Genomic DNA, 22,807 nt, shown 5'->3' on the forward strand with positions numbered 1-22,807 from the left:
GCACTAGCACGAATGAAGGCAGAGCAACAATGGCTGGAGCATCTGGGAGCCATTCAGAAGGTACAGAGCAGGTAGATTCCTTGCTTTTTAAATCTTTTTATTGAATTAGTACACAAAAGGTAAAACATACAGTGACCAATACATTGTTACGATATAGATATACAAGAAATATTAATACAAAAAAACAATGCAAACAACGTAGGTTAGTTATAAAATAACAAGGTAATATAGTTGTATACTAGTTTTCCATATATATCGATAAAGGAGAAAAAAAAACCCAAAAAAAACCTACCGTCCAACTAAGCTACAAAGCAAAGCAATGGGATAACTAGGTAAATAGTAGACGTAAACAGATTAAACAATCACCACCTCAAACCCGACCTCCACTAATAGCCGATAAAATCCACAAAGGGAGTGTATATATGATCAGAGAGAAAAAAAGTTACATTAAATGAAAATATTGAATAAAAGATCTCCAGGTCTGCTCAAATTTAACTGAAGTATCATAAAGATTACTTCTGATTTTTTCCAAATTTAGACACAGAATCGTTTGACAGAACCAAAAAAACGTAGTTGGGGTGTTAATCTCCTTCCAATGTTGTAGAATACACCTTTTTGCCATTAAAGTAAGAAATGCAATCATTCTACGCGCTGAGGTGGATAAATTACTGGAAGTTTTAGGTAATCCAAAGATAGCAGTAATAGGATGGGGAGAAATATCACTATTCAAAACCTTTGAAATAATATTAAATATGTCTTTCCAAAAAGTTTCCAGAGTAGGACAAGACCAAAACATGTGGGCCAAGGAAGCTATCTCCCCATGACATCTATCACAAAGAATAAAAATGAGCTAATTTATCTTTAGACATGTGTGCTCTATGGACAACTTTAAATTGAATTAAGGAGTGTTTGGAACAGATAGGGGAAGTATTGACTAGTTGTAAATTATGAGCCCAGTCATCCGCCGGGATAGTAAGGCCCAATTCCTTTTCCTAGTCAGTCCTAATCTTATCAAATGGAGCTATCCTAAGTTTCATGATAGTATTATAAATAATAGCCGTTACACCTTTCTGACACGAGTTGAGGTTAATGATAGCGTCTAAAATATTTGTAGGGAGGGGGTAACGCCGGAAGGGAAGAAAATATGGTATTTAGGAAATTTCTAACTTGCAAATATCTAAAAAAAAATGTGTTCTTGGTAAATTGTATTTGTTAGATAACTGTTCAAAAGACATAAGGGAACCATCTGAAAATAAGTCCAAAAACCATGATATACCATTAGTCTTCCAAATTTGAAAGGCACGGTCCGTAGAGGAGGGGTGAAAAAATATATTGCCAATAATGGGAATCGCTAGCACAAATTAAGATGGAAAAATTTTCGGAATTGAAACCAAATGCGTAAAGTATGTTTAACTATCAGGTTGCAAACCTGTTTATAGCGTTTCAAATCGGAAGGAAGGGAAGGACCTAATATAGAGCCAAGTGCATAGCCTTGAACAGAATGTAATTCCAAAACTACCCATTTAGGAATGGATACTATATCTTGGGCAAGTAACCAAAATTTCACGTGTTGAATATTAATTGTCTAATAATAAAATCTAAAGTTAGGTAATGCCAAGCCTCCATCTCTCTTAGCTTTCTGTAGATGTACTCTACCCAATCCCGGGTTTTTATTTTGCCAAATAAATGAAGAGATTTTAGAGTCTACTTTATCAAAAAAGGATTTTGGAATTGCTCTAAAGCCCCTGCATTTCCTGAATGGCTGTGGCTTGTTGTGAATGGGACAGTTCTTCCCTGGCCCGATGCTCTTTTTTCTTACAGAGAACTTCACATGCAAATCCTCAGCTGAAGAGATCTCTGTCTTGTGGACAGATATGGAATTCTTGGTGCTACAGTCCTTGAAGGTAGGTCTGTCTGATTTCCCAGGTGCACTGCTGCTACTTGGAACAGTGAAGCTGGGGTCATTTCTTTTGCCTGCCTCATGGCAGGTGAGCCTGGCTTTCAAATGGAGGAAAATCACCTTCAGTTTCTTCTACTAAGAACAGTAAAATCCATAAAATTAGAATTTCTTAAGAGTCATCTCTCTGCCGGTGAGAAAGAGCCATTTATCCATCATCTCCATCTTCATCATCTTTGGCACCAGTTCCACAGCCTTCACCTCTGTAACATGGACATTCCTGGAAGCTAAAAGACAGTTACTTAAAAGAAAGTCATCTCCCAGTAGTTTGAGTTTCTGAGGTTATAGCCAACCTGGTTGGACATGAGTAGGCTTGAGCACAAACACTGCGTTTATAGCGGGGGGAGGGATATTGTCACTGTCCCTGTAGGGTATTGTTTCCCTGGTAAATCCCACACCTGGGTGTGAGAAGGTCTTGTATAACGCATCCCACCATAATTTCTTTGCAAGCTGTTCACCGTTGCACACACCCAACATCTTTTAGTTTAGTTTTATTCACAGTGGAGTACGCTAGGACACAATGTATTGAAATTCAGGTGGATGCGCACAGTGCCGAAGGGGAAACACTGTGACTCACTGGAGTAGTGAAAAGTCACTCAATGTGCTGAGCTGCCTCGTTTACTCTTGGCCAGGTAGGTCAGCCAAATTTCCATCTGCTACATACACTATTCCTCCCGCTGCGTACTTGAAAATTGTATTGGACAGAGAAGTGCTGGACGCAGTAGATGTCATTCACCTCAAACGTGTAGCACTCAAGTGCATCTAGCTGAGCTGTCTCCAACAAAAACACAGCTCTCTCTGCCCTCTGAGCAAGACAGTTGGACAAAATGGTGCCGGTGACAAAGACAGAAACTGCCACAAGCCACAGAACAACTTGCGCTGGTTTAAAAACCCTCCCATCCATGTACTTAATCCAAATTTCTCAGAAATGTTGGAATTCGATCTGCATCCACGACTTCCGCTGGCAGCTCACTTCCTACTCTCACCATCCTGAGTGAAGAAACCCTTAACCCATAACCTCTAGTTCTAGTCTCACCCAACCTCTGTGGGAAAAGCCTGCTTGCATTTACTCTCTCTATACCCTTCATTATTTTGTATACCTCAGTCAAATCTCCCCTCATTTTACACTCTAGCAAATAAAGTACTACCTATTCAATCTTTCCCTATAACTTAGGTCCACAAGTTCCTGCAACATCCTTGTAAATATTCTCTGCACTCTTTCAATTTTACTGATATCTTTCCTGTTGGTAGGTGACCAGAGCAACAATTGAGGATGTGACCAAACCCACCAAAGTTTGGCAGGGAGCACTTTAGCATAGAGAAAGATCAAAGCGAGCTGACACCAACCCATGAGAGGCCCACTGAACTCTCATAGGCATCTGCACACGGTGGCTGCCGATAGTTGGCACTAACTTGTGTAACTCGGTCGATCTCTTTGTAAAATTGGCACGAGTCCAGGAGATGGGCCTGTGTGAAGGGGAGTAAGGTGGCTGACAAGGGAAGTAATGGACAGTATAAAAATAAAAGAGAAGAAATATAACATAGCAAAGACGAGTGGGAAGCCGGAGGATTGGGAAACTTTTAAAGAGCAACAGAAGGTAACTAAAAAGGCAATATGCGGAGAAAAAAATGAGGTACGAAGGTAAACTAGCCAAAAATATAAAGGAGGATAGTAAAAGCTTCTTTAGGTTTGTGAAAAGGAAAAAAATAGTTAAGACCAAAATTGGGCCCTTGAAGACAGAAGCGGGTGAATTTATTATGGAGAGCAAGGAAATGGCAGACGAGCTGAACAGGTACTTTGGATCTGTCTTCACTAGGGAAGACACAAACAATCTCCCAGATGTAATAGTGGCCAAAGGACCTAGGGTAATGGATGAATTGAAGAATCTCTATATTATATTAGGTGTTGGATAGGCTGTTGGGTCTGAAGGTTGATAAGTCCCCGGGACCTGATGGTCTGCATCCCAGGGTACTTAAGGAGGTGGCTTTAGAAATCATGCATGCATTGGTAATCATTTTCCAATGTTCTATAGATTCAGGATCAGTTCCTGTGGACTGGAGGGTGGCTACTGTTGTCCCTCTCTTCAAGAAGGGAGGAAGAGACAAAACAGGGAATTATAGACCGGTTAGCCTGATGTCGGTGGTGGGAAAGATGCTGGAGTCAATTATAAAAGATGAAATTACGACACATCTGGATAGTAGTAACAGGATAGGTCCGAGTCAGCATGGATTTACGAAGGGGAAATCGTGCTTGACTAATCTTCTGGAATTTTTTGAGGATGTAACAATGAAAATGGACAAGGGAGAGCCAGTGGATGTAGTGTACCTGGACTTTCAGAAAGCTTTTGATAAAGTCCCACATAGGAGATCAGTGGGCAAAATTAGGGCACATGGTATTGGGGGCAGAGTACTGACATGGATTGAAAATTGGCTGGCTGACAGGAAACAAAGAGTAGCGATTAATGGGTCCCTTTCGGAATGGCAGGCGATGACCAGTGGGGTACCGCAGGGTTCAGTGCTGGTACCGCAGCTGTTTACAATATATATTAATGATTTAGATGAGGGAATTAAAAGTAACATTAGCAAGTTTGCCAATGACACAAAGCTGGGTGGCAGTGTGAAATGTGAGGAGGATGTTATGAGAATGCAGGGTGACTTGGACAGGCTGGGTGAGTGGGTAGATGCATGGCCGATGCAGTTTAATGTGGATAAATGTGAGGTTATGCACTTTGGTGGTAAGAACGGGAAGGCAGATTATTATCTAAATGGAGTCAAGTTAGGAAAAGGGGAAGTACAACGATATCTAGGTGTTCTTGTACATCAGTCACTGAAAGCAAGCATGCAGGGATAGCAGGCAGTGAAGAAAGCCAATGGCATGCTGGCCTTCATAACAAGGGGAATTGAGTATAAGAGCAAAGAGGTCCTTCTGCAGCTGTATAGGGCCCTGGTGAGACCCACACCTGGAGTACTGTATGCAGTTTTGGTCTCCAAACTTGAGGAAGGACATTCTTGCTATTGAGGGAGTGCAGCCTAGGTTCACAAGGTTAATTAATTCGCGGGATGGAGGGACTGTCATATGTCGAAAGATTGGAGAGACTGGGCTTGTATACTCTGGAATTTAGAAGGCTGAGAGGGGCTCTTATTGAAACATGTAAGATTATTAAGGGATTGGACACGCTGCAGGCAGGAAGCACATTCCCGCTGATGGGTGAGTCCAGAACCAGAGGCCACAGTTTAAGAATTAGGGGTAGGCCATTTAGAACAGAGTTGAGGAAAAACTTTTTCACCCAGAGAGTGGTGGATATATGGAATGCTCTGCCCCAGAAGGCTGTGGATGCTAAGTCTCTGGATGCTTTTAAAAAAGAGATGGACAGAGCTCTTAAAGATAGCAGAATCAAAGGTTATGGGGATAAGGCAGGAACGGGATACTGATAGTGGATGATCAGCCATGATCACAGTGAATGGCAGTGCTGGCTCGAAGGGCAGAATGGCCTACTCCTGCACCTATTGTCTATTGTCATATAGTTATTTGACAATAAACTTGACATAATCACAATGATATTTGCATAGGGTATACATTGTTCCTGTAGAAATACCGTCAATCCTTTGGTAGAAGGAACAAATGCATACACTATTTTCTATTTTCCGATATCTGATGGTCACACACAGCTGTAATTGAAAACTGAGATGTCATGGGAAACACAAACAACAGCTAGCTGTCTTTCCACTTTCTCCCAACAGATGTCTCTGCGAACACAATTAAGAATGATCTGCGGTTCCTGTTTCCACCACCACGTCTCCGTACACACACACACAGACAAAGGGCGCCAAACGATGGCGACAGTACACAAAAGCGAGAGTAGCTTGTCTCATAGTGCAATGAGTCAGAACATGCAGTCTAGTTTAGACCCAATCAAATTTCCACCAATAATGCGGAATCAATAACACCTAACATAAACACAACAGGGACTACACTTTCAGGAAATCTGGAGCAACAGACAACATACAGACCAGGAACTCAGTGGTTCTGGCAGAATTTGTGAAAAGAAAATAGCCGACTTTATGGGCTGAGACTACATTAGGACTGGAAATAGAGAGAGAGCTGCCAGAAGGGCTGGGAAGCAGAAGAGTTGGGCATGACTAGGCAGGTGAGAAATGAAAGCAGTTCACATCTTGCGACGCACACCGAGAAGACAAAAGACAGCAGTATCTGAAGCAGACAGCACAGTTGCATACAGGTAATCAGACAACAAGTGACCATGGATGCAGAGTCTCTCTTCTCAATGCTGAATGGTCGAACACTGCGATATTAACATAGACACAGAGAAGTTTGAGAAAATGTACAGAATGTAGGCAATATCTCTTAACCAGAAAAAGATCTCCAACGAAAAATACAAAACAGCAGCAAGACCATAGGTAACAAAGATCTTTGCAAGACATCTACCAAAAATTAAAGGTCAGGTGTTAAACAATAGGCAGACAACTCAACAACAGCATGAGCATCATGTATCTAGGCCATTTGGCTAAGATCAAGTGCACATCCAGGCTGCAACCAGATCAGGTGCTGCAGGCAAGGCAGCAACTTCATGAGAGATGCCCCTTGGCATTCATTCCTGAAGCAAACTGCTCAACCGGCACACTCATTCTGATGCCTGCTCACTCGGCAGCTGCCTGCACCAAGCACAGAAGCAGAGTGAAGCGGAGCGGGCCGAAAGGCCTTTTCTGTCCCGCCACGCTCGCTCCACTTCTCAGGCTCAGGCTTCTCAGCTGCTCCTTGAAGCCAACGGAGGACGGGACGGACGGACGGACGGGCGGGCGAACGAACGAACGAACGAACGAGGCGAATGAACGAATGATTTCACCAGCAGCCAGCCTGTCGGACAGGCAGGCTCGTTCAAGTGTGCCAGCAGCCAGGGCTCGTGGACGAGAGGAAGGAAGGGAGGCATCCGATGGAGCCCGGCCACAGAGCAACGGGGCCCGGTGCTGCATCCTCCCCGCCTGCACCAGACTGCCAAGACTGCTGCTCTCCTGCCCAGACAGACAGACAGACAGACAGACCAGCTACAAGCATCACCACCTAGCCATAGCACCAGCAAAACTCTGCCTACCTGCCCTGGCCTGGCCTGGCCTCCTCTGCTCTGCCCGACCCGACCCGACTCGACTCACAAATCTCCATTGTGATGCGTCTGCCTGCCCCTGCCCCAGCCCCAAAGCCCCGCCCACCGTTCGAGGCAAGGCAGAGGCACAACCCCCCACTCAGACCTCCCCAATATACATTGGCAGTGCAGTGCATCTCCAGCCTCGCTCAAAATCACGTCCCAAACCCCAAAATCACTCAAACCTCTCATGCTTACACGTACCTACTCGGCGTCCAGCTTTGGCGCACGTCTCCACAAGTGCCACATCCATCCACGTGCCCCTGCTTCACGCACAGCACAGCACTGTGCCTCCCTCCGGCAGGCATTTCGCCGATCCATTTCCTGTTTCACAACCAAGGCATAATCAGTACCCCTTTCCTTCCACAGCACAGCGCGCACACGCGCCCGCCCACTCCGCCACCGAGCCATGCCGGCCAAAAACGCACCTGCACAGCAGTGGGGCACAGGGCCGCCGTCAGCCCGCCACACATTTCCCTCCTTCCCTCCTATTTCTACATCCGTGCACCCACCCCGCTGCAAAACCAGTCAGTCTGCTCAGGCGTCAGCACAGAGGCATAGTGAAGGGCCTCGGCCCTTCTCCCTTTACTGCCCTCTGTACATGTGACCAGAGCTTGGCAGATCCCTCAGCACTCCGTGTGCACGTGTGTCTGTGACTCTGTGTCTCTGTGAGATTGAGTGAGTGAGTGAGTGAGTCAGTGAGAGAGAGAGACAGACAGACAGACACACACACACACACACACACACACACACACACACACACCCACCCCCATCCACCCTGGTAAAAAAAAGGTGGTGGGGGAGCAGGGGAGAAGACACTGTGTCCAATCATAGCCTGTGCAGACGCAAAGTCTGCAGCTTCTGGAGATGAAACAAACTCAATCCACTCAACAATTGTAATTGCACACACGTCAAAATAAAGGCACAGAGGTGTGAATGGCTGCACTTCAGCCTTCGGCTTGGAGAGCACACCCATTGTTTCTCCTCAGGCACACCTGTAGCTGACATCCTCCTGTTCCCAAACTTGCCAGGAGGCTTTTCTGCCCGCGGACTTTGGCCACGTCCACAACCCTCGTACCGGTCTTGAGCGTTGCACGTGGCCTCTGCCTTTGTCGCCCGGCGCAGTCCCATCCGCTCGCTCCCTCCCGGAGAGGGCAGAGCCTCCGAAGGAGACCGTTCAGCTGGATGGATGCGCCGGCCAGCTAGGGCGCGCAAAGCCGAGAGGCGCGCTCTCTTTGCCGAGTGCAGGGACGCCCTTGAAGGGCCCAGCGGCCTGCTCCCACTCCCCCTGCAGACTCTTGTGCAGACAGGACAGCGTGACCAGCCTCCCATGACCAGGAGAGCAGTGCAAGTTGAGCCAGCCTCTGAGACCGACCTGGGAGCCGGCAGCCTTGACGTAGGCAGTGTGCCAGTGACGTAGGCGCCCATAAGTACGGCCCCACTCCCAGATGATTGGTGGATCACTAGCAGCTTTACATAGCCTCTGACAACTTGCACTCATGACGGACCAGGTAGGCAACAGCTGTCCAGCACACCCACCCATCCCAGACAACCTAGGGGAGAGCTGCCAGCGGGCCAGGGCAGCAAGGTCTTTGCCAGGCCTCCTGCTTCAATCTAAACACCAGAGGCTAGGCAGGATGTAGCCGACTCAAGCGTATGCCTGCATCGCTTCTCGGCCTTTTGGCTAAGATCAAGTGTAGTATCTGTTCTTATCAGTTTAATATCTGATACGTCCCTTATCTGGGGACCATATATTAAATTGATTTTTGGAACAGGGAGATGGAATAGGGGCTTGCTCCGTCCACTCCACGCATCGACCCGGTATTGCAGTGCCTCTGGGAACGGTGCACTCCCCTTCTGGGGAATTTCAAAGTAGCAAAGAAAAGGAAAACGACGAAAGCTCCATCAGGCACAGCAGCACAGACAAGCATGCACGCACATGGAGAGAGAGGAGAGAGCTAGCTGCTTGCTCTACACTTCTCCTGTGTCTGTGTCTGTCTGTCGATACAGCTCACTCACTCACTCACGCCATGGGCAGACAACTCAACAACAGCACGAGCATCATATATCTGGGCCATTTGATCAAGCCATTTGATGGCTAAGATCAAGTGCACATCCAGGCTGCAACCAGATCAGGTGCTGCAGGCAAGGCAGCAACTTCATGAGAGATGCCCCTTGGCATTCATTCCTGAAGCAAACTGCTCAACCGGCACACTCATTCTGATGCCTGCTCACTCGGCAGCTGCCTGCACCAAGCACAGAAGCAGAGTGAAGCGGAGCGGGCCGAAAGGCCTTTTCTGTCCCGCCACGCTCGCTCCACTTCTCAGGCTCAGGCTTCTCAGCTGCTCCTTGAAGCCAACGGAGGACGGGACGGACGGACGGACGGGCGGGCGAACGAACGAACGAACGAACGAGGCGAATGAACGAATGATTTCACCAGCAGCCAGCCTGTCGGACAGGCAGGCTCGTTCAAGTGTGCCAGCAGCCAGGGCTCGTGGACGAGAGGAAGGAAGGGAGGCATCCGATGGAGCCCGGCCACAGAGCAACGGGGCCCGGTGCTGCATCCTCCCCGCCTGCACCAGACTGCCAAGACTGCTGCTCTCCTGCCCAGACAGACAGACAGACAGACAGACCAGCTACAAGCATCACCACCTAGCCATAGCACCAGCAAAACTCTGCCTACCTGCCCTGGCCTGGCCTGGCCTCCTCTGCTCTGCCCGACCCGACCCGACTCGACTCACAAATCTCCATTGTGATGCGTCTGCCTGCCCCTGCCCCAGCCCCAAAGCCCCGCCCACCGTTCGAGGCAAGGCAGAGGCACAACCCCCCACTCAGACCTCCCCAATATACATTGGCAGTGCAGTGCATCTCCAGCCTCGCTCAAAATCACGTCCCAAACCCCAAAATCACTCAAACCTCTCATGCTTACACGTACCTACTCGGCGTCCAGCTTTGGCGCACGTCTCCACAAGTGCCACATCCATCCACGTGCCCCTGCTTCACGCACAGCACAGCACTGTGCCTCCCTCCGGCAGGCATTTCGCCGATCCATTTCCTGTTTCACAACCAAGGCATAATCAGTACCCCTTTCCTTCCACAGCACAGCGCGCACACGCGCCCGCCCACTCCGCCACCGAGCCATGCCGGCCAAAAACGCACCTGCACAGCAGTGGGGCACAGGGCCGCCGTCAGCCCGCCACACATTTCCCTCCTTCCCTCCTATTTCTACATCCGTGCACCCACCCCGCTGCAAAACCAGTCAGTCTGCTCAGGCGTCAGCACAGAGGCATAGTGAAGGGCCTCGGCCCTTCTCCCTTTACTGCCCTCTGTACATGTGACCAGAGCTTGGCAGATCCCTCAGCACTCCGTGTGCACGTGTGTCTGTGACTCTGTGTCTCTGTGAGATTGAGTGAGTGAGTGAGTGAGTCAGTGAGAGAGAGAGAGACAGACAGACACACACACACACACACACACACACACACACACACACACACACACCCACCCCCATCCACCCTGGTAAAAAAAAGGTGGTGGGGGAGCAGGGGAGAAGACACTGTGTCCAATCATAGCCTGTGCAGACGCAAAGTCTGCAGCTTCTGGAGATGAAACAAACTCAATCCACTCAACAATTGTAATTGCACACACGTCAAAATAAAGGCACAGAGGTGTGAATGGCTGCACTTCAGCCTTCGGCTTGGAGAGCACACCCATTGTTTCTCCTCAGGCACACCTGTAGCTGACATCCTCCTGTTCCCAAACTTGCCAGGAGGCTTTTCTGCCCGCGGACTTTGGCCACGTCCACAACCCTCGTACCGGTCTTGAGCGTTGCACGTGGCCTCTGCCTTTGTCGCCCGGCGCAGTCCCATCCGCTCGCTCCCTCCCGGAGAGGGCAGAGCCTCCGAAGGAGACCGTTCAGCTGGATGGATGCGCCGGCCAGCTAGGGCGCGCAAAGCCGAGAGGCGCGCTCTCTTTGCCGAGTGCAGGGACGCCCTTGAAGGGCCCAGCGGCCTGCTCCCACTCCCCCTGCAGACTCTTGTGCAGACAGGACAGCGTGACCAGCCTCCCATGACCAGGAGAGCAGTGCAAGTTGAGCCAGCCTCTGAGACCGACCTGGGAGCCGGCAGCCTTGACGTAGGCAGTGTGCCAGTGACGTAGGCGCCCATAAGTACGGCCCCACTCCCAGATGATTGGTGGATCACTAGCAGCTTTACATAGCCTCTGACAACTTGCACTCATGACGGACCAGGTAGGCAACAGCTGTCCAGCACACCCACCCATCCCAGACAACCTAGGGGAGAGCTGCCAGCGGGCCAGGGCAGCAAGGTCTTTGCCAGGCCTCCTGCTTCAATCTAAACACCAGAGGCTAGGCAGGATGTAGCCGACTCAAGCGTATGCCTGCATCGCTTCTCGGCCTTTTGGCTAAGATCAAGTGTAGTATCTGTTCTTATCAGTTTAATATCTGATACGTCCCTTATCTGGGGACCATATATTAAATTGATTTTTGGAACAGGGAGATGGAATAGGGGCTTGCTCCGTCCACTCCACGCATCGACCCGGTATTGCAGTGCCTCTGGGAACGGTGCACTCCCCTTCTGGGGAATTTCAAAGTAGCAAAGAAAAGGAAAACGACGAAAGCTCCATCAGGCACAGCAGCACAGACAAGCATGCACGCACATGGAGAGAGAGGAGAGAGCTAGCTGCTTGCTCTACACTTCTCCTGTGTCTGTGTCTGTCTGTCGATACAGCTCACTCACTCACTCACGCCATGGGCAGACAACTCAACAACAGCACGAGCATCATATATCTGGGCCATTTGATCAAGCCATTTGATGGCTAAGATCAAGTGCACATCCAGGCTGCAACCAGATCAGGTGCTGCAGGCAAGGCAGCAACTTCATGAGAGATGCCCCTTGGCATTCATTCCTGAAGCAAACTGCTCAACCGGCACACTCATTCTGATGCCTGCTCACTCGGCAGCTGCCTGCACCAAGCACAGAAGCAGAGTGAAGCGGAGCGGGCCGAAAGGCCTTTTCTGTCCCGCCACGCTCGCTCCACTTCTCAGGCTCAGGCTTCTCAGCTGCTCCTTGAAGCCAACGGAGGACGGGACGGACGGACGGACGGGCGGGCGAACGAACGAACGAACGAACGAGGCGAATGAACGAATGATTTCACCAGCAGCCAGCCTGTCGGACAGGCAGGCTCGTTCAAGTGTGCCAGCAGCCAGGGCTCGTGGACGAGAGGAAGGAAGGGAGGCATCCGATGGAGCCCGGCCACAGAGCAACGGGGCCCGGTGCTGCATCCTCCCCGCCTGCACCAGACTGCCAAGACTGCTGCTCTCCTGCCCAGACAGACAGACAGACAGACAGACCAGCTACAAGCATCACCACCTAGCCATAGCACCAGCAAAACTCTGCCTACCTGCCCTGGCCTGGCCTGGCCTCCTCTGCTCTGCCCGACCCGACCCGACTCGACTCACAAATCTCCATTGTGATGCGTCTGCCTGCCCCTGCCCCAGCCCCAAAGCCCCGCCCACCGTTCGAGGCAAGGCAGAGGCACAACCCCCCACTCAGACCTCCCCAATATACATTGGCAGTGCAGTGCATCTCCAGCCTCGCTCAAAATCACGTCCCAAACCCCAAAATCACTCAAACCTCTCATGCTTACACGTACCTACTCGGCGTCCAGCTTTGGCGCACGTCTCCACAAGTGCCACATCCATCCACGTGCCCCTGCTTCACGCACAGCACAGCACTGTGCCTCCCTCCGGCAGGCATTTCGCCGATCCATTTCCTGTTTCACAACCAAGGCATAATCAGTACCCCTTTCCTTCCACAGCACAGCGCGCACACGCGCCCGCCCACTCCGCCACCGAGCCATGCCGGCCAAAAACGCACCTGCACAGCAGTGGGGCACAGGGCCGCCGTCAGCCCGCCACACATTTCCCTCCTTCCCTCCTATTTCTACATCCGTGCACCCACCCCGCTGCAAAACCAGTCAGTCTGCTCAGGCGTCAGCACAGAGGCATAGTGAAGGGCCTCGGCCCTTCTCCCTTTACTGCCCTCTGTACATGTGACCAGAGCTTGGCAGATCCCTCAGCACTCCGTGTGCACGTGTGTCTGTGACTCTGTGTCTCTGTGAGATTGAGTGAGTGAGTGAGTGAGTCAGTGAGAGAGAGAGAGACAGACAGACAACACACACACACACACACACACACACACACACACACACACACCCACCCCCATCCACCCTGGTAAAAAAAAGGTGGTGGGGGAGCAGGGGAGAAGACACTGTGTCCAATCATAGCCTGTGCAGACGCAAAGTCTGCAGCTTCTGGAGATGAAACAAACTCAATCCACTCAACAATTGTAATTGCACACACGTCAAAATAAAGGCACAGAGGTGTGAATGGCTGCACTTCAGCCTTCGGCTTGGAGAGCACACCCATTGTTTCTCCTCAGGCACACCTGTAGCTGACATCCTCCTGTTCCCAAACTTGCCAGGAGGCTTTTCTGCCCGCGGACTTTGGCCACGTCCACAACCCTCGTACCGGTCTTGAGCGTTGCACGTGGCCTCTGCCTTTGTCGCCCGGCGCAGTCCCATCCGCTCGCTCCCTCCCGGAGAGGGCAGAGCCTCCGAAGGAGACCGTTCAGCTGGATGGATGCGCCGGCCAGCTAGGGCGCGCAAAGCCGAGAGGCGCGCTCTCTTTGCCGAGTGCAGGGACGCCCTTGAAGGGCCCAGCGGCCTGCTCCCACTCCCCCTGCAGACTCTTGTGCAGACAGGACAGCGTGACCAGCCTCCCATGACCAGGAGAGCAGTGCAAGTTGAGCCAGCCTCTGAGACCGACCTGGGAGCCGGCAGCCTTGACGTAGGCAGTGTGCCAGTGACGTAGGCGCCCATAAGTACGGCCCCACTCCCAGATGATTGGTGGATCACTAGCAGCTTTACATAGCCTCTGACAACTTGCACTCATGACGGACCAGGTAGGCAACAGCTGTCCAGCACACCCACCCATCCCAGACAACCTAGGGGAGAGCTGCCAGCGGGCCAGGGCAGCAAGGTCTTTGCCAGGCCTCCTGCTTCAATCTAAACACCAGAGGCTAGGCAGGATGTAGCCGACTCAAGCGTATGCCTGCATCGCTTCTCGGCCTTTTGGCTAAGATCAAGTGTAGTATCTGTTCTTATCAGTTTAATATCTGATACGTCCCTTATCTGGGGACCATATATTAAATTGATTTTTGGAACAGGGAGATGGAATAGGGGCTTGCTCCGTCCACTCCACGCATCGACCCGGTATTGCAGTGCCTCTGGGAACGGTGCACTCCCCTTCTGGGGAATTTCAAAGTAGCAAAGAAAAGGAAAACGACGAAAGCTCCATCAGGCACAGCAGCACAGACAAGCATGCACGCACATGGAGAGAGAGGAGAGAGCTAGCTGCTTGCTCTACACTTCTCCTGTGTCTGTGTCTGTCTGTCGATACAGCTCACTCACTCACTCACGCCATGGGCAGACAACTCAACAACAGCACGAGCATCATATATCTGGGCCATTTGATCAAGCCATTTGATGGCTAAGATCAAGTGCACATCCAGGCTGCAACCAGATCAGGTGCTGCAGGCAAGGCAGCAACTTCATGAGAGATGCCCCTTGGCATTCATTCCTGAAGCAAACTGCTCAACCGGCACACTCATTCTGATGCCTGCTCACTCGGCAGCTGCCTGCACCAAGCACAGAAGCAGAGTGAAGCGGAGCGGGCCGAAAGGCCTTTTCTGTCCCGCCACGCTCGCTCCACTTCTCAGGCTCAGGCTTCTCAGCTGCTCCTTGAAGCCAACGGAGGACGGGACGGACGGACGGACGGGCGGGAACGAACGAACGAACGAACGAACGAGGCGAATGAACGAATGATTTCACCAGCAGCCAGCCTGTCGGACAGGCAGGCTCGTTCAAGTGTGCCAGCAGCCAGGGCTCGTGGACGAGAGGAAGGAAGGGAGGCATCCGATGGAGCCCGGCCACAGAGCAACGGGGCCCGGTGCTGCATCCTCCCCGCCTGCACCAGACTGCCAAGACTGCTGCTCTCCTGCCCAGACAGACAGACAGACAGACAGACCAGCTACAAGCATCACCACCTAGCCATAGCACCAGCAAAACTCTGCCTACCTGCCCTGGCCTGGCCTGGCCTCCTCTGCTCTGCCCGACCCGACCCGACTCGACTCACAAATCTCCATTGTGATGCGTCTGCCTGCCCCTGCCCCAGCCCCAAAGCCCCGCCCACCGTTCGAGGCAAGGCAGAGGCACAACCCCCCACTCAGACCTCCCCAATATACATTGGCAGTGCAGTGCATCTCCAGCCTCGCTCAAAATCACGTCCCAAACCCCAAAATCACTCAAACCTCTCATGCTTACACGTACCTACTCGGCGTCCAGCTTTGGCGCACGTCTCCACAAGTGCCACATCCATCCACGTGCCCCTGCTTCACGCACAGCACAGCACTGTGCCTCCCTCCGGCAGGCATTTCGCCGATCCATTTCCTGTTTCACAACCAAGGCATAATCAGTACCCCTTTCCTTCCACAGCACAGCGCGCACACGCGCCCGCCCACTCCGCCACCGAGCCATGCCGGCCAAAAACGCACCTGCACAGCAGTGGGGCACAGGGCCGCCGTCAGCCCGCCACACATTTCCCTCCTTCCCTCCTATTTCTACATCCGTGCACCCACCCCGCTGCAAAACCAGTCAGTCTGCTCAGGCGTCAGCACAGAGGCATAGTGAAGGGCCTCGGCCCTTCTCCCTTTACTGCCCTCTGTACATGTGACCAGAGCTTGGCAGATCCCTCAGCACTCCGTGTGCACGTGTGTCTGTGACTCTGTGTCTGTGTGAGATTGAGTGAGTGAGTGAGTGAGTCAGTGAGAGAGAGACAGACAGACAGACACACACACACACACACACACACACACACACACACACACACACACACCCACCCCCATCCACCCTGGTAAAAAAAAGGTGGTGGGGGAGCAGGGGAGAAGACACTGTGTCCAATCATAGCCTGTGCAGACGCAAAGTCTGCAGCTTCTGGAGATGAAACAAACTCAATCCACTCAACAATTGTAATTGCACACACGTCAAAATAAAGGCACAGAGGTGTGAATGGCTGCACTTCAGCCTTCGGCTTGGAGAGCACACCCATTGTTTCTCCTCAGGCACACCTGTAGCTGACATCCTCCTGTTCCCAAACTTGCCAGGAGGCTTTTCTGCCCGCGGACTTTGGCCACGTCCACAACCCTCGTACCGGTCTTGAGCGTTGCACGTGGCCTCTGCCTTTGTCGCCCGGCGCAGTCCCATCCGCTCGCTCCCTCCCGGAGAGGGCAGAGCCTCCGAAGGAGACCGTTCAGCTGGATGGATGCGCCGGCCAGCTAGGGCGCGCAAAGCCGAGAGGCGCGCTCTCTTTGCCGAGTGCAGGGACGCCCTTGAAGGGCCCAGCGGCCTGCTCCCACTCCCCCTGCAGACTCTTGTGCAGACAGGACAGCGTGACCAGCCTCCCATGACCAGGAGAGCAGTGCAAGTTGAGCCAGCCTCTGAGACCGACCTGGGAGCCGGCAGCCTTGACGTAGGCAGTGTGCCAGTGACGTAGGCGCCCATAAGTACGGCCCCACTCCCAGATGATTGGTGGATCACTAGCAGCTTTACATAGCCTCTGACAACTTGCACTCATGACGGACCAGGTAGGCAACAGCTGTCCAGCACACCCACCCATCCCAGACAACCTAGGGGAGAGCTGCCAGCGGGCCAGGGCAGCAAGGTCTTTGCCAGGCCTCCTGCTTCAATCTAAACACCAGAGGCTAGGCAGGATGTAGCCGACTCAAGCGTATGCCTGCATCGCTTCTCGGCCTTTTGGCTAAGATCAAGTGTAGTATCTGTTCTTATCAGTTTAATATCTGATACGTCCCTTATCTGGGGACCATATATTAAATTGATTTTTGGAACAGGGAGATGGAATAGGGGCTTGCTCCGTCCACTCCACGCATCGACCCGGTATTGCAGTGCCTCTGGGAACGGTGCACTCCCCTTCTGGGGAATTTCAAAGTAGCAAAGAAAAGGAAAACGACGAAAGCTCCATCAGGCACAGCAGCACAGACAAGCATGCACGCACATGGAGAGAGAGGAGAGAGCTAGCTGCTTGCTCTACACTTCTCCTGTGTCTGTGTCTGTCTGTCGATACAGCTCACTCACTCACTCACGCCATGGGCAGACAACTCAACAACAGCACGAGCATCATATATCTGGGCCATTTGATCAAGCCATTTGATGGCTAAGATCAAGTGCACATCCAGGCTGCAACCAGATCAGGTGCTGCAGGCAAGGCAGCAACTTCATGAGAGATGCCCCTTGGCATTCATTCCTGAAGCAAACTGCTCAACCGGCACACTCATTCTGATGCCTGCTCACTCGGCAGCTGCCTGCACCAAGCACAGAAGCAGAGTGAAGCGGAGCGGGCCGAAAGGCCTTTTCTGTCCCGCCACGCTCGCTCCACTTCTCAGGCTCAGGCTTCTCAGCTGCTCCTTGAAGCCAACGGAGGACGGGACGGACGGACGGACGGGCGGGCGAACGAACGAACGAACGAACGAGGCGAATGAACGAATGATTTCACCAGCAGCCAGCCTGTCGGACAGGCAGGCTCGTTCAAGTGTGCCAGCAGCCAGGGCTCGTGGACGAGAGGAAGGAAGGGAGGCATCCGATGGAGCCCGGCCACAGAGCAACGGGGCCCGGTGCTGCATCCTCCCCGCCTGCACCAGACTGCCAAGACTGCTGCTCTCCTGCCCAGACAGACAGACAGACAGACAGACCAGCTACAAGCATCACCACCTAGCCATAGCACCAGCAAAACTCTGCCTACCTGCCCTGGCCTGGCCTGGCCTCCTCTGCTCTGCCCGACCCGACCCGACTCGACTCACAAATCTCCATTGTGATGCGTCTGCCTGCCCCTGCCCCAGCCCCAAAGCCCCGCCCACCGTTCGAGGCAAGGCAGAGGCACAACCCCCCACTCAGACCTCCCCAATATACATTGGCAGTGCAGTGCATCTCCAGCCTCGCTCAAAATCACGTCCCAAACCCCAAAATCACTCAAACCTCTCATGCTTACACGTACCTACTCGGCGTCCAGCTTTGGCGCACGTCTCCACAAGTGCCACATCCATCCACGTGCCCCTGCTTCACGCACAGCACAGCACTGTGCCTCCCTCCGGCAGGCATTTCGCCGATCCATTTCCTGTTTCACAACCAAGGCATAATCAGTACCCCTTTCCTTCCACAGCACAGCGCGCACACGCGCCCGCCCACTCCGCCACCGAGCCATGCCGGCCAAAAACGCACCTGCACAGCAGTGGGGCACAGGGCCGCCGTCAGCCCGCCACACATTTCCCTCCTTCCCTCCTATTTCTACATCCGTGCACCCACCCCGCTGCAAAACCAGTCAGTCTGCTCAGGCGTCAGCACAGAGGCATAGTGAAGGGCCTCGGCCCTTCTCCCTTTACTGCCCTCTGTACATGTGACCAGAGCTTGGCAGATCCCTCAGCACTCCGTGTGCACGTGTGTCTGTGACTCTGTGTCTCTGTGAGATTGAGTGAGTGAGTGAGTGAGTCAGTGAGAGAGAGAGACAGACAGACAGACACACACACACACACACACACACACACACACACACACACCCACCCCCATCCACCCTGGTAAAAAAAAGGTGGTGGGGGAGCAGGGGAGAAGACACTGTGTCCAATCATAGCCTGTGCAGACGCAAAGTCTGCAGCTTCTGGAGATGAAACAAACTCAATCCACTCAACAATTGTAATTGCACACACGTCAAAATAAAGGCACAGAGGTGTGAATGGCTGCACTTCAGCCTTCGGCTTGGAGAGCACACCCATTGTTTCTCCTCAGGCACACCTGTAGCTGACATCCTCCTGTTCCCAAACTTGCCAGGAGGCTTTTCTGCCCGCGGACTTTGGCCACGTCCACAACCCTCGTACCGGTCTTGAGCGTTGCACGTGGCCTCTGCCTTTGTCGCCCGGCGCAGTCCCATCCGCTCGCTCCCTCCCGGAGAGGGCAGAGCCTCCGAAGGAGACCGTTCAGCTGGATGGATGCGCCGGCCAGCTAGGGCGCGCAAAGCCGAGAGGCGCGCTCTCTTTGCCGAGTGCAGGGACGCCCTTGAAGGGCCCAGCGGCCTGCTCCCACTCCCCCTGCAGACTCTTGTGCAGACAGGACAGCGTGACCAGCCTCCCATGACCAGGAGAGCAGTGCAAGTTGAGCCAGCCTCTGAGACCGACCTGGGAGCCGGCAGCCTTGACGTAGGCAGTGTGCCAGTGACGTAGGCGCCCATAAGTACGGCCCCACTCCCAGATGATTGGTGGATCACTAGCAGCTTTACATAGCCTCTGACAACTTGCACTCATGACGGACCAGGTAGGCAACAGCTGTCCAGCACACCCACCCATCCCAGACAACCTAGGGGAGAGCTGCCAGCGGGCCAGGGCAGCAAGGTCTTTGCCAGGCCTCCTGCTTCAATCTAAACACCAGAGGCTAGGCAGGATGTAGCCGACTCAAGCGTATGCCTGCATCGCTTCTCGGCCTTTTGGCTAAGATCAAGTGTAGTATCTGTTCTTATCAGTTTAATATCTGATACGTCCCTTATCTGGGGACCATATATTAAATTGATTTTTGGAACAGGGAGATGGAATAGGGGCTTGCTCCGTCCACTCCACGCATCGACCCGGTATTGCAGTGCCTCTGGGAACGGTGCACTCCCCTTCTGGGGAATTTCAAAGTAGCAAAGAAAAGGAAAACGACGAAAGCTCCATCAGGCACAGCAGCACAGACAAGCATGCACGCACATGGAGAGAGAGGAGAGAGCTAGCTGCTTGCTCTACACTTCTCCTGTGTCTGTGTCTGTCTGTCGATACAGCTCACTCACTCACTCACGCCATGGGCAGACAACTCAACAACAGCACGAGCATCATATATCTGGGCCATTTGATCAAGCCATTTGATGGCTAAGATCAAGTGCACATCCAGGCTGCAACCAGATCAGGTGCTGCAGGCAAGGCAGCAACTTCATGAGAGATGCCCCTTGGCATTCATTCCTGAAGCAAACTGCTCAACCGGCACACTCATTCTGATGCCTGCTCACTCGGCAGCTGCCTGCACCAAGCACAGAAGCAGAGTGAAGCGGAGCGGGCCGAAAGGCCTTTTCTGTCCCGCCACGCTCGCTCCACTTCTCAGGCTCAGGCTTCTCAGCTGCTCCTTGAAGCCAACGGAGGACGGGACGGACGGACGGACGGGCGGGCGAACGAACGAACGAACGAACGAGGCGAATGAACGAATGATTTCACCAGCAGCCAGCCTGTCGGACAGGCAGGCTCGTTCAAGTGTGCCAGCAGCCAGGGCTCGTGGACGAGAGGAAGGAAGGGAGGCATCCGATGGAGCCCGGCCACAGAGCAACGGGGCCCGGTGCTGCATCCTCCCCGCCTGCACCAGACTGCCAAGACTGCTGCTCTCCTGCCCAGACAGACAGACAGACAGACAGACCAGCTACAAGCATCACCACCTAGCCATAGCACCAGCAAAACTCTGCCTACCTGCCCTGGCCTGGCCTGGCCTCCTCTGCTCTGCCCGACCCGACCCGACTCGACTCACAAATCTCCATTGTGATGCGTCTGCCTGCCCCTGCCCCAGCCCCAAAGCCCCGCCCACCGTTCGAGGCAAGGCAGAGGCACAACCCCCCACTCAGACCTCCCCAATATACATTGGCAGTGCAGTGCATCTCCAGCCTCGCTCAAAATCACGTCCCAAACCCCAAAATCACTCAAACCTCTCATGCTTACACGTACCTACTCGGCGTCCAGCTTTGGCGCACGTCTCCACAAGTGCCACATCCATCCACGTGCCCCTGCTTCACGCACAGCACAGCACTGTGCCTCCCTCCGGCAGGCATTTCGCCGATCCATTTCCTGTTTCACAACCAAGGCATAATCAGTACCCCTTTCCTTCCACAGCACAGCGCGCACACGCGCCCGCCCACTCCGCCACCGAGCCATGCCGGCCAAAAACGCACCTGCACAGCAGTGGGGCACAGGGCCGCCGTCAGCCCGCCACACATTTCCCTCCTTCCCTCCTATTTCTACATCCGTGCACCCACCCCGCTGCAAAACCAGTCAGTCTGCTCAGGCGTCAGCACAGAGGCATAGTGAAGGGCCTCGGCCCTTCTCCCTTTACTGCCCTCTGTACATGTGACCAGAGCTTGGCAGATCCCTCAGCACTCCGTGTGCACGTGTGTCTGTGACTCTGTGTCTCTGTGAGATTGAGTGAGTGAGTGAGTGAGTCAGTGAGAGAGAGAGACAGACAGACAGACACACACACACACACACACACACACACACACACACACACACACCCACCCCCATCCACCCTGGTAAAAAAAAGGTGGTGGGGGAGCAGGGGAGAAGACACTGTGTCCAATCATAGCCTGTGCAGACGCAAAGTCTGCAGCTTCTGGAGATGAAACAAACTCAATCCACTCAACAATTGTAATTGCACACACGTCAAAATAAAGGCACAGAGGTGTGAATGGCTGCACTTCAGCCTTCGGCTTGGAGAGCACACCCATTGTTTCTCCTCAGGCACACCTGTAGCTGACATCCTCCTGTTCCCAAACTTGCCAGGAGGCTTTTCTGCCCGCGGACTTTGGCCACGTCCACAACCCTCGTACCGGTCTTGAGCGTTGCACGTGGCCTCTGCCTTTGTCGCCCGGCGCAGTCCCATCCGCTCGCTCCCTCCCGGAGAGGGCAGAGCCTCCGAAGGAGACCGTTCAGCTGGATGGATGCGCCGGCCAGCTAGGGCGCGCAAAGCCGAGAGGCGCGCTCTCTTTGCCGAGTGCAGGGACGCCCTTGAAGGGCCCAGCGGCCTGCTCCCACTCCCCCTGCAGACTCTTGTGCAGACAGGACAGCGTGACCAGCCTCCCATGACCAGGAGAGCAGTGCAAGTTGAGCCAGCCTCTGAGACCGACCTGGGAGCCGGCAGCCTTGACGTAGGCAGTGTGCCAGTGACGTAGGCGCCCATAAGTACGGCCCCACTCCCAGATGATTGGTGGATCACTAGCAGCTTTACATAGCCTCTGACAACTTGCACTCATGACGGACCAGGTAGGCAACAGCTGTCCAGCACACCCACCCATCCCAGACAACCTAGGGGAGAGCTGCCAGCGGGCCAGGGCAGCAAGGTCTTTGCCAGGCCTCCTGCTTCAATCTAAACACCAGAGGCTAGGCAGGATGTAGCCGACTCAAGCGTATGCCTGCATCGCTTCTCGGCCTTTTGGCTAAGATCAAGTGTAGTATCTGTTCTTATCAGTTTAATATCTGATACGTCCCTTATCTGGGGACCATATATTAAATTGATTTTTGGAACAGGGAGATGGAATAGGGGCTTGCTCCGTCCACTCCACGCATCGACCCGGTATTGCAGTGCCTCTGGGAACGGTGCACTCCCCTTCTGGGGAATTTCAAAGTAGCAAAGAAAAGGAAAACGACGAAAGCTCCATCAGGCACAGCAGCACAGACAAGCATGCACGCACATGGAGAGAGAGGAGAGAGCTAGCTGCTTGCTCTACACTTCTCCTGTGTCTGTGTCTGTCTGTCGATACAGCTCACTCACT

General features: G+C 53.1%; 6 non-coding genes across 6 annotated transcripts; all 6 read left to right on the forward strand.

Annotated features, from left to right (window-relative positions):
* The first annotated feature begins 8,777 nt into the window (after nucleotides 1–8,777).
* Nucleotides 8,778–8,968, forward strand: LOC134354432 (U2 spliceosomal RNA). Its single transcript, XR_010019793.1, has one exon. It is a non-coding gene; the product is annotated as a U2 spliceosomal RNA (small nuclear RNA).
* Nucleotides 8,969–11,512: 2,544 nt separating this feature from the next.
* On the forward strand, nucleotides 11,513–11,703 carry LOC134354443 (U2 spliceosomal RNA). The gene has a single exon (XR_010019806.1). It is a non-coding gene; the product is annotated as a U2 spliceosomal RNA (small nuclear RNA).
* Nucleotides 11,704–14,246: 2,543 nt separating this feature from the next.
* On the forward strand, nucleotides 14,247–14,437 carry LOC134354445 (U2 spliceosomal RNA). The gene has a single exon (XR_010019808.1). It is a non-coding gene; the product is annotated as a U2 spliceosomal RNA (small nuclear RNA).
* Nucleotides 14,438–16,985: 2,548 nt separating this feature from the next.
* LOC134354446 (U2 spliceosomal RNA) lies at nucleotides 16,986–17,176 on the forward strand. The gene has a single exon (XR_010019810.1). It is a non-coding gene; the product is annotated as a U2 spliceosomal RNA (small nuclear RNA).
* A 2,540-nt stretch (nucleotides 17,177–19,716) lies between these two features.
* On the forward strand, nucleotides 19,717–19,907 carry LOC134354447 (U2 spliceosomal RNA). The gene has a single exon (XR_010019811.1). It is a non-coding gene; the product is annotated as a U2 spliceosomal RNA (small nuclear RNA).
* A 2,544-nt stretch (nucleotides 19,908–22,451) lies between these two features.
* Nucleotides 22,452–22,642, forward strand: LOC134354448 (U2 spliceosomal RNA). Its single transcript, XR_010019812.1, has one exon. It is a non-coding gene; the product is annotated as a U2 spliceosomal RNA (small nuclear RNA).
* The last annotated feature ends 165 nt before the right edge of the window (nucleotides 22,643–22,807 follow it).

This window comes from Mobula hypostoma, chromosome 11 (genome assembly GCF_963921235.1).
Source record: "Mobula hypostoma chromosome 11, sMobHyp1.1, whole genome shotgun sequence".
NCBI lineage: Eukaryota > Metazoa > Chordata > Chondrichthyes > Myliobatiformes > Myliobatidae > Mobula > Mobula hypostoma.